The sequence below is a fragment of the Marmota monax genome, unplaced genomic scaffold, assembly GCF_021218885.2.
Source record: "Marmota monax isolate L192 unplaced genomic scaffold, Marmota_monax_Labrador192_F-V1.1 WCK01_AAM20220418_F8-fsc00035, whole genome shotgun sequence".
NCBI lineage: Eukaryota > Metazoa > Chordata > Mammalia > Rodentia > Sciuridae > Marmota > Marmota monax.
Window position 1 is genome coordinate 14,240,173 of NW_026691961.1, and position 16,458 is coordinate 14,256,630.

Here is a 16,458-nt window from a genome sequence, read left to right on the forward strand (position 1 = left end):
CCATTCAGGTATGGAATTTCACTTGTGTCACGTGGGTACTCAAAAAGTTTGTCATTTTGGAGCATTTTAGACTTAGGATTTTCAATTAGAGATACTTAACCTGTACACCTGTGTAGAGTGAAACACTACTTGGTAATAAAAAAGAATGAGACACTACACTACTGAATGTGCTACATAACAATATAGATGGAACTTGGAATCATTATGCTCAAAGAAGATAGAAAAAAGATCCCATATTGTCTAACTCCAATTCTATGCAATGTCCAAAACAGGCAGATCAATTCATAGAGACAGAAATTAGATTAGTGGTTGCCAGGGGTTAGGGTATTGGTGTGTGGGAGTGCCTGTCATTTCTCTTTGGTAGGTACAGGGCCTCTTTTTGGAGTGCTGAAAATGAGACACTACACTATTCGATTCTGGGGATGGCTGCACTGTTCTTTGAATATACCAAAAGCCCTACAACTGTACATTTTAAATAGGTGAACTGTACGCTACATGAATTATTTCTCAATAAAACTATTCTTTAGATAAAAGACATGTTCCATCTGGGTGTGGTGGGGAACACCTATAATCCGAGGGGTTTGGGAGGCTGAGGCAGGAGGATCACAAATTCAAGGCTAAGCCTCAGCAACTTAGTGAGACCCTGTCTCAAAGAATTAAAAGGGCTAGGGATGTGACTCAGTGGTTAAGTACCCTGGGTTCAATTCCCAGAGTTCCAAGAGGGCCAGTACCTTTAACTGGGTTGCCCTCCTGTGATTAAGTCATAGTGCTTAGCAAAAGGGTCATACTTGACCCTTTAAGAGTCGATTGTCTCTGGCTTGTGGCAAGATGGGTGGGGCCACATGAAAGGACCTGAGAGTGGCCTCTTTGGGGGAAAAGCCAAGAGCCGGCAGGAGAACAGGGACCTCAGGACAACCCACACAAGGGCCTTCTTCCCCAGAGCTTCCAGGTGGGAGCTCAGCCTTGGCGGAGACCTGCCCCAACACTGAGAAGCCAGCTGAGCCCCCTTGGACGTGATCTAAGAACTCTAAGGTCATAAATGGGAGTTTTAAGTGGCTAAACTTGTGGTGATGGATTCTGCAGCAATAGCAACAAGGCACATGAACAACATCTGTCTCCCATCCTGGGAGCACTTTAGGGAGAGAAACTGACTCCTTCACAGCTCTGTCCTTAGCACCTGGCACGAAGTAGATGCTCAGTGAGGACTTTCACCTGTTTGCCAAGACAGGAGCTGCGGGGGATGCTATGGCGGGAGGCAGGTGCCTGCTGGCCTGGGAGGCCTCTCATAGGTCAGTGCTTCCCCATGTCTCCCTGCCTGGCCATACATACCCTGCAGATGGCAGGTGCTTGGTGGAAAGGTCATTCCCAGGCCACCACAGCTTCTAGAGAAGAGCACCAGCGCCCTTGGAGGCCTAGCAGAGAGGCCAAGACTCAATTACTCTAGGGGGCTCTGACAGCCTGTTCTTTTCTTCCCAGATGGAAGTAAGCCTGCATTAGATCTAAGGCCCATTTGCACACAGAATGGGTGTGTGTGTGTGTGTGTGTGTGTAAGAACTCTGCAGAAGTGAGTCGGCCAAAATGCCTGTTTCCTCTGAAGTTTGATGCCACGAAGCCTCCACAGGGCTTGGAGAGCCTCAGAGGGGAGGATGGCTAAGGACACATTCCTGATCACTGCCAATTTAAGAATTCATAACCTCTACCCTGCTTCAGAAACCTAAGGACGAGATGGAAAACCGGGGCGACAGGAACCACAGGAGAGGCTGGCATGTCATTAGGTGGAGGCAGTGAGGTGCAGGGAGGGGCCACCCTATCATTACTCTGTGAGCAAAACATATTTTGCTGCTCCTGAGGCCCACGCCATGACTTGGCAAAAACAGTGGGTCGGTTTTTGTTCTTGAGAACCAAAACATTTATGTACCTGCAGACTATGTCAGTCAGGGTCTGAAATAGTAACTGTCAGAGGAGAAATGGGATTAGCAGCCCATTTTTTTCTTTTTCCCAAGAGATGCCAATGTCTAAATGACCCATCCCTAGAAGGAAGACTTAATCCCACGGCTCAAGGTTAGTTTAGAGTCGGGTTCAGGAGATAAAGGACCTGGCCAAGGTCACTCAGGGAGCTGGGACAGGGATCTGGGAGAAGGGGCTTTAAGATTCAGAGCCAGGTGATCTGGACCCCAGACAGGCTTCCCAGCACTTGAGCTTGAATAGCAAACTTTTGGAACAAGGTTCTTATCAGGGAAATGGGAAGGACAGTTTGGAGGTAAAATGGTAAAAACTTCCAGCACCTCAGTACTCAGAGGTGATGATGATGATGATGATGATGATGATTGGTATTAGGATTGAACTGAGAGGCACTCAACCACTGAGCCACTCCGCAGCCCCATTTTGTATTTTATTTAGAGAGAGGGTCTCACTGAGTTGCTTAGGGCCTTGCTTTTGCTGAGGCTGGCTTTGAACTCCAGATCCTCCTGCCTCAGCCTCCTGAACCGCTGGAATTACAGGCATGCACCACGAGGGCCAGCTCAGAGGCCCCCCAGCCAGTTCTGGATGCCAGGATCTACCCTGCTTTCACTGTTTATGGGTTGAATGCCTACTATGTGTAGAGGACGGTACTGCTTCTAGGGTGAATACCCAAAATGGCCTTGGGTGGTGAATTTGAATGCAGCCCCATGACCCACCTTCTCCCAGCTGTGTTTCTGCGGAATCCCTGCTCCTGGTCAGGCAGGAGTGTGTGTGCAGAGAGGTGGAGGTCATGTTATTTTTTAAAAGAGCTCACAAAGATACTTCAGTCACATGACCAATTTGACTTAAATTTTCACAAAGTGACCAGGTGTCGTGGCACACACTGGTCATCTCAGCTGCTTGGGAGGCTGAGGCAGGAGGATCACTAGTTGTAGGCCAGACTCTGAGACTCTGCTTCAAAATTAAATAAAGGCTAGGAATGTAGCGCTGAGGTATAGCACCCCTGGGTTCAATCCCCAGTGCCACAGGGGAAAAGAAAACCGCCAATCAATGAGAGGGGTGAGGTCAGGGGCAGCCCACAAAACCTCCTTCCCTCCTTTAAAACAATCACTTTAGGGTAAGAACATGGAAGAAGGGAATATTCTCCATTATGTGAATTTGGAAAAACTCTTAATTGTTCAGTTAAATAACACTCTGAGCCAAGGACTCACTGCTAATTCAATTCTTAGGACAATTCTAGGCCACAGGTGCTAAGATTCCATTTTAAGAATGAAACACTGGGGCACAATCATGAGGTTGAGTAACTGGCTCAAGGTCAGACTCCCCGTAAGAGGAGCCCCAATTTGAGCCCAAGCAGCCTGTCTCCACACACAGCAAATGGAAACGACTCATTGGAGCCTCCTTTTAGGCCCTCCATGATTGGAAACATGGACTGGGAACCCCAGAAGTTTAGAACTGGGCTTTCAGGCACTGGGATGTAGCTCAGAGATAAAGCAGGGCACAGCATGCACCACACCCTGGGTTCCGTGCCCAGCATTGCAGGAAGGGGAAAAAACATGTTTACGGTTTCTTCATCCACCTTAATGGAAGACAGACCCAGGCCACCTTGTCTGTGCATGTTTTTCGGTAATAGGGATTGAGCCCAGGGATGCTTTTACCGCTGAGCTACATCCCCAGTTCTCTGAATTGCCCAGGCTGACCTTGAACTTGAAATCCTCCTGCTTTGACCTCTTAAATGCCTGTTACCACAGGCCTGTGCCGCTGTGCCTGGCTGGCAGGGCCCCGTGCAGGCTAGACAAGGCTCTGCCCTGAGCGACACCCCAGCCCTACCACTGAATTTTTATGCGGCCGACACCGCCCTAAAGATTGTCATGCCACAGACTCTCCTCCCACAGTTTTCTCAGCATAAATTGTGAAGCAATAAAATAGCTGCCCAGAGATCCAGGTAACAGGCTGTAAGCCGCTCATGCTTACCCCGCTGTGGACGGAGAACTTTCTTGGGGCAGGCACCGTTCCAAGGGCTTTCTATGAATTCGCTCATTTAATCCTCTCAACAACCCCGAGAAATGAAACTGTCATGCACCCATTTAAAGACGGAGGAAGCAGCCAGGCTTCCTGCAATCCCAGTGGATCAGGAGGCTGAGGCAGGAGGATGGAGACTACAAAGCCAGCCTCAGCAACTCAGCAGATTCTAAGCAACTCAGGAGACCTTGTCTCTAAATAAAATACAAAAAAGGGCTGGGGGATGTGGCTCGGTGGTTAAGTGCCCCTGGGTTCAATCCCAGCTACCAAATCATCATAATATTAGTAGTAGTAATAAATAATAATAACAATAATAAAGGGGAGGAAGCCAGGGCACAGGAAGGGACAGAGCTCAGACCTCTCAGACATCATCAACAGCAGGTAAGGCCTCCTCACCAAGCATGGAATTGCCTTAGGAGTGACCCAAAGAATTAAAAACCATTGCTGGAACAGAAGCCTGTAGGACTGGAGAGTGGCTCCGTGGTGGCGTGCATGTCTAGCACGCATGAAGCCCCGGGTTCCAGCAAGGGCCCTATTCACAGTCTCTAAAAGGTGGAACAGCTCTCGAATAACCATCAATTGATGAACAAATTCTAGAAGTACCACGAAATAATATTCAGTCATAAAAAAGGAACGGGGCACTGGCATGCGATGGAATATGAATAAACCCTGAAAGTCTCACCTGAAAGAAGGCCGACGTGAGAGACTAGTGTTCTGTGTTCGGTTTTTATGAACTATTCAAAAAAGATCAATCCACGAGAACAGAAAACAGATCAGTGTGGGGTCTCCTTTGGGGCTATGAGAATGTTCTGTGTATAGATCACGCTCATCACTACACAGCATAGCCAACGTCTAAGACCCCGTAACTGAAGGTGGGCAAGACCAAGTGCCTGCAGCACCCTATCCATAGCCATCACAAGGGCCACCCACCTGATGGCTAAATGTCACCAATGGTCAATTTTGTTGTATTTTCCTATTGAAAAAAAAGAGCAAGATAAGGACTTGAACCAGGGTTGGGACCTCTCCGCAGCCTCTGCCCTTGGTCACTATTTTGATGCTTCCCATTTCCGCAGAAAGCTTCGTCTCCTTATCCCCGTGTTACAGAACAGGAAACTGAGGCAGGGCTAGGAAATGGGGTTCCAACCTGGCTCTGCCCATCAGGTCAGTGAGGTTACCCCGCCTGCCTCCACCCACACACAGCTCCTGGCCTCCGCGGTGACTGCAGGGTCCCCAGCCCTCCCCACCACGGACACTTTAGGCTGGATAATTCCCTGTCAGGATCCATCGTGTGCCCTGTAGGGTGCCACCCTGTGTGCCAGCAGTACCCAGGGCTGTGAGAACCCAAACTGTCTCCCAAATGACCACTGTGCACTCAGTGACTCAACTTCCTTTTATGTCGCTCAGTCAACCGCTGACCTGAAAAGCAGAATTCTTTCAAAGATTTGAGAGTGAGGGTTGGGAAGACCCATGTAGTCCCCGCAGAGCTCAGGGCTGGGCGTGCCCTTAGTGGAAGAGGGCTCCATCCCCAGACCCGCACGCAGCAGGAACCCATCATGCGGAGGCCAAGCAGCCAGTCACCAAAAACACACGGCAGATCCCACTCATAGGAAACACCCAGCCTAGGTGGACCCACAGGGACGGGTGAGTGGTTGGTGGCAATTGTCTGGGACAACAGGGTAGCTGCTAATGCACGGAGGTTTAAGAGGTTGAGGGAGGAAGGAAATGTCCTAAAATTGACCGAAGTGATGGTTGGTGCAACCAACGGCCACGTAACTGCACACACGTAACACGGGTGGATTGTGTGCTAGGGAATTTTTTTTTTTTTAAAGTTTGAACTCCCCACCAGAGCTCTTTGTCACTGTTGTTTTTGTTTGGGTTTTGGTACTGCGGATTGAAGCCAGGGGCGCTTAACCACTGAGCCACATCCTCAGCCCTTTATTCTGTATCTCGAGACATTTTCTCACTAAATTGCTGCGGCTGGTCTCTATTTTGCAATCCCCCTGCCTCGGCCTCCTGAGTCACTGGGATCATGGCTACTCCAGCGACTGCACCTGGCCCCTTTTAACAGGGAGCCACTGCAGGCTGAATTCCCCCAAGCAGGACTGTTACTATTTCAAAACTCACGTTCCCTAAGGGAACCCTAAGGGAACCCTCGGCCGACTCTCACACACACACACACACACACACACACACACACACACACGGCCGAGGTCTTCCTTGGCCACTCTGTGCCAATGCTTTTCTTACATGTTCAGGGGCTAATCATTCAAAAACCAGCCGTGACAATGGAGGGCAGGTGTGCCAGCTACCACATCAGGTGGAGTGGCCCTAGTGATGGAGTGCTGCAGGCTCTTGGTCCTGCCCACCTTCAGTTACAGGATCTTGGACCAACTCCCCTGGGGAATGTCAGGAATTCACATTCGTTCTCTTGGGGGGGGGGGGAGTCAGACTTTACCCATATTTTTATTGCATATTGCATTGATGCAAATTTGCATTGAAAATGACAACCCTAGTCTGTGGGACTCCAAAGCTGGGCTCCTGTCCTGGCCTCCTGCATCTGCACCTCCCCCAGCCCTCCTGGGCCCGTCTCACCTCAGCTTGAATGGCACTGAGGGGACCCCCTGGGCTGGGAAAACATCAAACAACTACTCCAAAGGACTGGTAAGGCTTTCACAAGCATTTGCAGGTGGACAGCGGGAGAACACTTGGCTAGCATATGGGAGGCCCTGGGTTCCATCCCTGGCCCTGGGGGGAAAAAAATTATATACATGTATCATGCCTCCCTGACCACCTTACTCAGGAATAATGAACCTCACATGAGAAGGATCAGAGACTGGGGAGGCCAAATTTGACTGGCCTATTTCCTGTTTTATACAGCCTCCTAGCAAAGAATAGTGTTTTTTTTTTTTAAATGGAATTTTAATTTTGAGTGGGTTATACGTTCACACAGTATAAATTCAAATTATAAAACAATTTATAATGAAAAGAAGTTTCTTTTTAAATTTATTTTTAACTGATACATAAGCATAAAAATTGTACATATTATCACAAGTCTGTGATCCCAGCATCTCGGGAGGCTGAGGCAGGAGGATTGCAAGTCTGAGTCCAGCCTGGGCAACTCAGTGAGACACTGTCTCAAAAAAATTTTTTTTTTAATTTTTTTATTGTTGGTTGTTCAAAACATTACATAGTTCTTGATATATCATATTTCACACTTTGATTCAAGTGGGTTATGAACTCCCATTTTTACCCCGTATACAATTTGCAGAATCACGTGTCTCAAAAATTTTTAAAAAGTGGAGCTGGAGATATAGCTCGGTGGTAGAGCAACCCTGGATGTGATCCCTAGTACTGCCCCCCAAAATGTGCATATTAAACTAAAATGTGTTAGAGAGGTAATGTGATGTTTTGGTTTTTATTTTTGTTTTCATTATAAAAATGGAGCTGGAGACGGAACCCAGGGCCTCAGGGACATTAGACAAGTACCCTACTATGAACTATCTCCCCAAAGCTACTTTTTTTGTTTTTCAATGGTTTGGGGGGAAAAGGCAAAAGAATTCGATTTCCTAGCACATGAAAACTATACAAAATGATGCCAGGCACGGTGGTGCATGCCTCTGATCCCAGTGACTCAAGAGGCTGAAACAAGAGGGTTGCAAGTTTGAGGCCAGCCACAGCAACTTAGTGAGACCCTAAGCAATTAGTGAGATCCTTTCTCAAGATAAAAAGTGGAAAGGGCTGGGGATATGGCTCAGTGGTTAAGCACCCCTGGGTTCAATCACTGACATCAAAAAAAAAGGAAAAGAAAATTATACAAATTGACATTTCAGTATCCATTCATAAGTTTGTTGGAGTATCACCACTCCCTTTCACTGTCTTGTCTGGCTGTAGAGTAGCAGTCAAGTGATTGCCATAGACTGGAGAGTCACCCAAATCCAAAATATTTACTATCTGTGTCTGTCTAGAAAAGGTATACGGGCTCCTGGTATAAACAATAAAATAGTACATTCTGTGTAAATATCAGCTATTATCTCTTTTCCCCTTTTTAAGGGCCTTCCTAATATACAATTCCTAATATACAGCTCCCATATTTTTGAACTAGTGGATATTTATTTGAGAGAATGCATTTACTTTGGAGATTTTTTTAAAGTTAGGGCTGGGGTGAGGTAGGTCAGTGGTAAAACATGTGCTTACCATGCTTGAGGCCCTGGATTCAATTCCTAGCACAAAAAGAAAGGGGTGAAAAAATTCCCCATGACAGACAGAGGAGAGCTCCTCTTGTTTTGCTCTTGGAGGTGCGATGGGACCCAGGGCCTGGGCTCACCAGGCCAGGGCTCTGCCCCTGGGCCACATTCCCGCCTTTACCTCCATGCAACTGCCGTGGGAGCTGTTCAGGGGTTGGTTTTGCAGAACTGGAGATTGCACTCGGGGTCTTGGAAATGCTAAGCGAGTGCTCTGCCTCTGAGCTACACCTCTAGCAACCTTGGAGAGTTTTAAACTGGGAGTGATCTGATCAGATTTATACATTTAAAAATCTCTTTGCTAGGTGGAGGTTTGGCCTTAGAGGCAAGAAGATCAATTAACAGCCTTTGGCAACTATGAAAGATAACAGAGGCATGAAGGCAAGGAAAGTAAGAGCGACCTGCCTACCTAGGACTCTCTCCCCCCATCGCCAAGACACCTTTTCCTGGGTAATTCCTTCCAACTTTTTTTTCTTTGCTGTTCTGGGGAACCCAGACAGGCTTTACCACTGAGCTGCACCCCAAGCCCTTTTTATTTTTCGTATTGAGGCAGTGTCTCCTAAATTGCTTAAAGCCTTGCTAAATTGCTGAGTCCAGCCTGGAATTTGTGATCCTCCTGCCTCAGCCGCAGGAGTTGCAGGGATCATAGGCATGCACCACCACCACACCCAGCTCAGACCTGTTTTTCACCACAATGCTCGGGCCCAAAGTAGCCATTCTAGCCCAGCAATATGCAACCAGAATTATAATGTGAAAATTATAATCTGTAACTTAATTGTTTTTTTTTTTTTTTGCGGTCATTCTAAAATGTGAGAGGACAGTTCCAAAAGTGACTGTGCAGATCCACTCCTCAGGATCCTGCCAAGAGAATGGAAGGTCGCCTGCCCAGAAACTTGTCCATGAGATCTCACGGCGGCATTGTGTATGGCAGCCCGGGAGGGGAAGCAGCCCAAAGTCCATCAACCGACCGGTGGTAAAGAAAATGTGGCCTGTCCAATACTAAAACACTGTTCAAGCCATTAAAAGGAATGAAGTACTGAATTATGCTACAATATGAAACAAAGCTAGAAACAAAGATCAGATTTCCTTTGTAGGAAATGCACAGAATAGGAAAATACACTCACACACAGCTCAGACTAAGGGTGGCCGGGGGCGGGTGGGGAAATGGGAAATAACGGCTCATGGGCACAAGGCTTCTTTTGGGGGTGATGAAAAATGTTCTATAAGGGCCGGGGGTGTGGCTCAGTGGTAAAGCGCTTGCTTAGCTCGCCTAGCTGAGGACCTGGGTGCCCACCTGCCGTCCCAGTGATTCAGGAGGCTGAGACAGAAAGATTACAGGTTCGAGGCCAGCCTGGGCAACCTAGCCAGACCCTGTCTCAAAGAATACAGAGGGCTGGGGACATAGCTCCGTGCTAAAGCGCCCCTGGGTTCAATCCCGAGTACCAAACAAACAAACAAAAACATCACTTTATCATATATTGGACATTAACATGTTCCTATTGCCGCAGCCTTGGAGGGGGACTGTGAGGATTAACCGAGGGCCAGGAGTTCAGCACCGGGGGAGGGTCCTGGATATGGTACTAGATACAATGTAGCCGTTTCAATGGTGGGCGCCTCTGCAGCCCAGTCTTGCTGACTCCCAGGCCAAGGTTTCCCAGGGCTCCAGGTTCGGAAATAAACAGGACTGTGGGACTAGCCAAGCACAGCCACAGTGGGCCTCAGAAACCGAGCCTGGTATCTGACCTGGTCTGCACGGACGCAGAGGAGGGCCTCAGGGTCCCCAAGCACTGCAGGGCTGCAGACCGCAAGCCCACACCCCCTCTGCCCCGTGGGGCAACATCTCCCATGGCCCTCCCCAGAGTGTGTCTCCTCCAAGCCGTCCCTCCACGCAGCACCCAGTGCCACCCTGATCCTCTGAGGGCCTGGCTGGACCACACCTCCCGGTAGGCCTTTCCGCCCACCTCTGACCTCAGGGCCCTTCCCGAGGGGCCCTGGGCCTCTACCCTGGGCCTCTTCCATTAACCTCAGTGACTCCCAGCATTGATTGGGTCACCTTGCCAATCTCCCCTGCTGTCCCTTATATTTATTTCTCCTTCACTGGTTTGGTTGCATTTGGAAGCTATTTGCATAGAAGTCTGATTAAAGCATTGATGAGTTTACATGTTGTGTCTGCTGTACTTCTAAATCAGAGTCTTGTTTTGTTTTTTTTTTTAATAAAAAGATCAATGATCCAAAGTACAAATGGGGGATTTGGGAACAGAGGTAGGAAGATCTCTGCCGCCTCCAGTTAATTCCTCCTGTCTTAAACACCTCCCACAAAAGGTCCCCAAAGCCATCAGGCAGTCATCCACACCTCAGTCCCATAAATCTGAGTTTCTCCAATGAGGCAGGGTCCCATCTGTGCATTCACTCCCTACCCCAGCACCCAACTCAAAAAATGAGTTCAACATTTTAAAAGTTGATTTCAGCAGGGCGTGATGTGATGGCTCAGGCCTATAATCCCAGCAACTCTAGAGGCTGTGGCAGAAGGATTGCGAGTTCAAGACCAGCCTCAGCAGATTAGCAAGGCCCTAAGGATTTAGTGAGACTCCATCTCAAAATAAATTTTTTTTTTTTAAATCTGGGGATACGGCTCAGTGGTTAAGTGACCCTGAGTTCAATCCTTGGTACAAAAAAGTGGATTCCAAAGAAAGTCTGTCCTCACATTATTGGAATGTAGCCTCCACGTCTAGGAATTGCCCCAAAGTTTGAATTCACAAGGATCGATGTTGCCTAAAGGAAGAAACGGATTGGCTGGTAGGTTTCTGGGTGGCGCCAGGAAGTCTTGTGAACTTTGGTGACCTGAAATGTCAGCCTTCAGCACCTTTGGGAATCAAATGAAATCCTAGGAGGGAAACTGTGAAAATTTTCACGGAGCTAAAACAAATGCCCAGTATTTTACAGTTACCTTAGGTCATTTCAATGGGTGTGATGCCAGGCAACTGCCCCGACCTTGGAAAAGACTTGGGATACAGCGACCACCAAGGGCACATAAGGGATGGTCAGCTCCTCCTGGCCCCTCGGCTTTGGCAGTGTCAATCTCAACCTTTGGCAGTGTCAATGCTGAGAGGTCCCTTAACTATTCTTTTTTTTTTTTTTTTTTTTTTTTTTTTTTTTTAAAGAGAGAGTGAGAGAGAGAGGGAGAGAAAGAGAGAATTTTAATATTTATTTTTTAGTATTTGGCGGACACAACATCTTTGTTTGTATGTGGTGCTGAGGATCGAACCCGGGCCGCACGCATGCCAGGCGAGCGCGCTACTGCTTGAGCCACATCCCCAGCCCCCTTAACTATTCTTGTGAGAGCAGATCAAGGTCTGCCCTTCTTTGCTCCCCATCCACCTCGAAGAGCCCCTATCCCCACATCCGTAAGTTGCTGGGAATTCCGTTTTCATAATCCAATCTACTTCCAAGAATCACTGTGGAAGGCAAGAAAATGAGACAGATCCAACCGCCAAAGATGCAGCCAAAGGCTTCTGTGCAGAAGACGCACTTGCCAACCTAAAACCTTCTAGAGAAGAAAGAGGCCACCCGGCCCAGCTGTCCTGAGGTGGCCAACCACGGCGTCCCTTAGGAACCAGGGATAAAGTAGGAAGATAGGATTTTTAAAAACCTATGGTAAGCCGACTGTGGTGGCTGAGGCAGGAGGGTTTCTGGAGCCCAGGAGTTCAAGGCCAGCCCGGGCAACAGAGCAAAACCCTGGGTCAAACAAATAAAAAACTCTACCTTGTTTTTTGCTGTTGTTCGTCCAGGAGTAGATGGCCAGGAGACACAAAGATTGGAAGCTGGTGCTGGGGACATGCGGGGGGAGCTCCTTCAGGCACCTGGGGAGAGGCCGAGAATTTCGTCTTCGGCTGGGTTTGGCGCTCTGCGCTAGCATGGTTCTCCCAGCTGTCCGGAGGGAGCGCCGAGAAGGCGAGGAGAACCTCATGAGTGTGAGTTCCCTGGGGCCTCGGAGACCCTCCTGAGACATCCAGGGAGTGCTAGCAAAGAAAGGAGAGCAATCAGGTCCCACCTCCCATCCCACAGCCCTTATAGCCAGGCCCCCACCCCACCCCCACCTCCCACCCTCCTCCCCTCCCACCGGCTTAAAGGCTGGATCTGGAGTCTGGTATTTGTTTGCATAACTTCTCGGTTTACTTAAGGTGTGGTCCTGGAACAATAGGGATGAAGTACTACTCCCCAAGCCTCCACCTTTTTCAAAGTAGAGAGCAAGAACCCTTTCTGTCAAGATGCTCGCTCTCCAAATATTGGCTCTGACACTATTTGATGATTAAATGAACAAATAAATAGACCCACAGTCAATGCATTAAAAAAAATGCACACATTTCGCCCTGGTTGGATTTCTGCCATTTAGATGCTGTGAATTTCACCTTATGGATTCTTTTTTTAAATTATTTGTTCTTTTTTTTTTTTAGAGAGAGAGAATTTTTTAATATTTATTTTTTAGTTTTCAGTGGACACAACATCTTTATTCTATTTGTATGTGGTGCTGAGGATCGAACCCAGCGCCCCGCGCATGCCAGGCGAGCGCCTACCACTTGAGCCACATCTCCAGCCCATTTTTTTTCTTAATTTTCTGTAGTTGTAGATGAACAGCATGCCTTTATTTGATTTATTTTTATGTGGTGCTGAGGAACGAACCCAGTGCCTCACCCATGCAAGGCAAGTGCTCTGCCACTGAGCTACATCCCAGCCCTATGTGTTCTTTTTAGATATACATGACAGTGGAGTGTATTTTGACATATTACATGGAGTATAACTTCCTATTCTTTTTTTTTTTGTACTGGAGATTGAACTCAGGGGCACTCGACCACTGAGCCCCACCCCCAGCCCTATTTTGCATCTTATTTAGAGACAGGGTCTCACTGAGTTGCTTAGTGCCTTGCTTTTGCTGAGGCTGGCTTTGAACTCGAGATCCTCCTGTCTCAGCCTCCAGAGCTGCTGGGATGACAGACAACTTTGCATTCTGTGGTTGCGCATGATGTGGAGAGTCACTGATCGTGCATGTGAACAAAGGACAGTGACGATGTCTGATTCATCCCGCTATCTTTCTGCTCCCTTCCCTTCATTTCCCCTTTGTCTAATCCAACCGACTTCCATTCTTCCCTCCCCCACCTCATGTGCTATTCTCCTTCAGGTTTCTTCCACAGCAGTGGTAGGGTACTCGCCCAGCATGCCTGAGGCCCGGGGTTCAATCCCCAGCATCACAAAAAGAAAACAAAAATAAAAGGATTTTAAAAAATGGCACTTCCCTGCATGTAAATTGATTTTTGTTGTTCAAGGTTGTTTTAAATAAGGTGTCTATAAAGTCACAAGCAACACTGCGCTAGCAAATACCTAACCACTGCTCCTAGTGAGAACCCAAGGTTAGGTTCCTCTGATCCTCTGGTCACATTTTCATATAAGCAACACAACCCTGTTTTATGTGTGTTCCTGTTTAAAGAGACCTTGTTTAATAATGTAATTGATGCACTAATATTAAACTCAGGGCCAACAGCAGGAGAACTAAAGCTTGTCTGAAACCTGCATTTTCTTCTTTAGGCACATGGCAGCCTCTTTGTGCTTAGTAACACTAGACAGCACTTGAGCATGACACTAGGGGGACGTTTTAAATAGTGAAATCACCAATGAAAACACACACACACACACAAAGCATAGCACTACATAGATCTGAAAGGGATTCTTGTTTACAGAATGAGAAATTTTAACTTTTTGCATGTGTCCATCGCCTGGTTTGACCTCAGCTGGAATCGTATTTGTATCTGATAACCTGACATTCCCCGCTACTCTCAATTTGTTCACAAATAATGTCAAAAGTGACACAAGTATTGATTTAGGGATTACGAATAAATTTTGGTGAATAGGCAAATTCACAAATAAAGAACACTCAGTTAATGCAGATTGACTACAACTCAATGAAAAAAAGATTTAAGAAAGCAGCAAGTCAACTGGGCGAGATGGTGCGTACCTGCAATCCCAGCCGTGTGGGAGGCTGAGGTAGGAGGATCTGGAGTCCAAAACCAGCCCCAGGAACTTAGTGAGGCCCTAAGCAACTTAGTGAGACCCTGCCTCTAAATATAAAAAAGGGCTGGGGATGTGGCTCAGTGATTAAGCGCCCCTGGGTTCACGCCTCATTACCAAAAAAGAAAAAAATCACCATACAACACATTTTTAGGAAATCAACAGGTCGGGTTGCCATCTCTCTCTCTCACTATCATTTCTCCCCTCTGCTGAGTGTGTGTCTCCAGTCCCTCCTGCAGGTTAAGACACTGCTGTATAAAACAAATGACAACTGAGCTTGCCCCAGCTGTGCAAGCCCTGAGTTTGAGCCACAGCACTGCAGAAAAATAAACTTGTCACTCGGGGACAAGGGCGCTGTACAAGTGTTAGCAGACATTTCCCTTCCTCCCTCTCTCTCCCTCTCTCTCCTGGTACTGGGGATTGAACCCAAGGGTGCTCTACCACTGAGCTACACCTCCCAGCTTAAAAAAAAAAAAAAAAAAACTTTCTTATTTGTTCTAATTAATTGTATTCTTTATTTTGAGACAGGGTCTTGTCAAATTGCTGAGGCTGCCGTCAAACTTGTGATCCTCCTGCCCCGGCCTCCTGAGTTGCTGGGATTATAGGTGTGCATCACCACACCCAACCAGATATCTTCTTAAATGGAAAAAACATGGACACAGGGTGCAAAGTAAAAATTCCAATAGAAGAGGAAGAAAAGGACCCCCTTCCTCAAGTCCCAAGGCAGCCCAGAGTGGTGTAAAGCAGGCAGGCTGGTGGTAGGATCCCTGAAACCCTGATACAGAATGGGTCCTGGGCAAGCTACTTAACCCCTCGTTCATTTGTGGGAGGTACCAGGGATTGACCTCAGGGGCACTCGACCACTGAGCCACATCCCCAGCCTTTTTTTGTATTTTATTAGAGACAGGGTCTCACTGAGTTGCTTAGCACCTTGCCATTGCTGAGGCTGGCTTTGAACTCGGGATCCTCCTGCCTCAGCCTCCTGAGCAAATGGGATTACAGGTGTGGGCCACCACGCCCGGTTTAACACCTTCTTTTGAGGTGCAGGAGCTTGAACCCAAGGCCTCTCCCAAGACAATCTTGAGCGCTGCCACTAAGCCAAACCAGGAGGCCCCAAGCAGTAAATTTGAGACTTTTCAAAATTTACAGTTTTTTCTTAAATTTTGTATTTTTAGTTGTCAATGGACCTTCAATTTACTTATCTATATGCAATGCAGAGATTTGAACTCAGGGCCTCACACGTGCCAGGCAAGTGCTCTACCACTGAGCCCCAACTCCAGCCCCATAGAGTGCACTCTGGCTCCCACCTCTGACAATTTTTTTTTGTTGCTGTTGTTACCAGGGATCAAACCCAGGGGTGCTTAACCACTGAGACATATCCCCAACCGTTTTTATATTTTTTATTCAGAGACAAGGTCTCACTGAATTGCTCAGGGCCTTGCTAATTTGCTGAGGCTGACTTGATCCTCCTGCCTCAGCCTCCCGAGCTGCCTGGGGATCACAGGCGTGCACCACCCACCGCGCCCAGCTTTCTAATAACCTTAATAGCGCTGCCAGAGCAGATTGTGAAGGAGCCTTTCACAACTGGGATCCCTTCTTGCAATGCTCCTGAGGCTCTTCTGCTAAGACAGCCTGAGCCTCAGTGACTCTGTTCTTAGGGCGTGGGGCTTCTCTGCCCAGGAGTTCTCAGAATACGCGAAAGACCTGAGCAAGGCAATGTTTTGGGTTCCCACACGCCCGAGGGACACCAAGAGTGGGTGAGGTTGGGGGCCTGTGCCAGACCACAGCACCCTTTTGCCCGATTTCCGGGCCACCCGGCTGTCTCTGGGGCCCGTCTTCCCTCTCCTGTTGCAGGGACACCTGTCTTCTGTCCTCCCTGCCGCTCATTACATGGGGCTGCTGGGGTCCGAGAAAGCTGGGCCCAGGGAACCCCTCAGGAGGGACCAGCTTTCCTCCCTGAAGCTTGGCGTTGGCACAGGGGAGCGCTGTGTCTTTTTAAAACATACTTCTAGCCCAGCACAGTGGTGCACACCTGTAATGCCAGCAACCTGGGAGGCTGGGGCAGGAGGATCGCAAGTTTGAGGCCAGCCTGGACAACTCGTAAAGGATGCCGCTCAGGGATAGAGCGCCCTGGATTCAACCCCCTGTGGCATAAACAAATAAGTAAAATCAA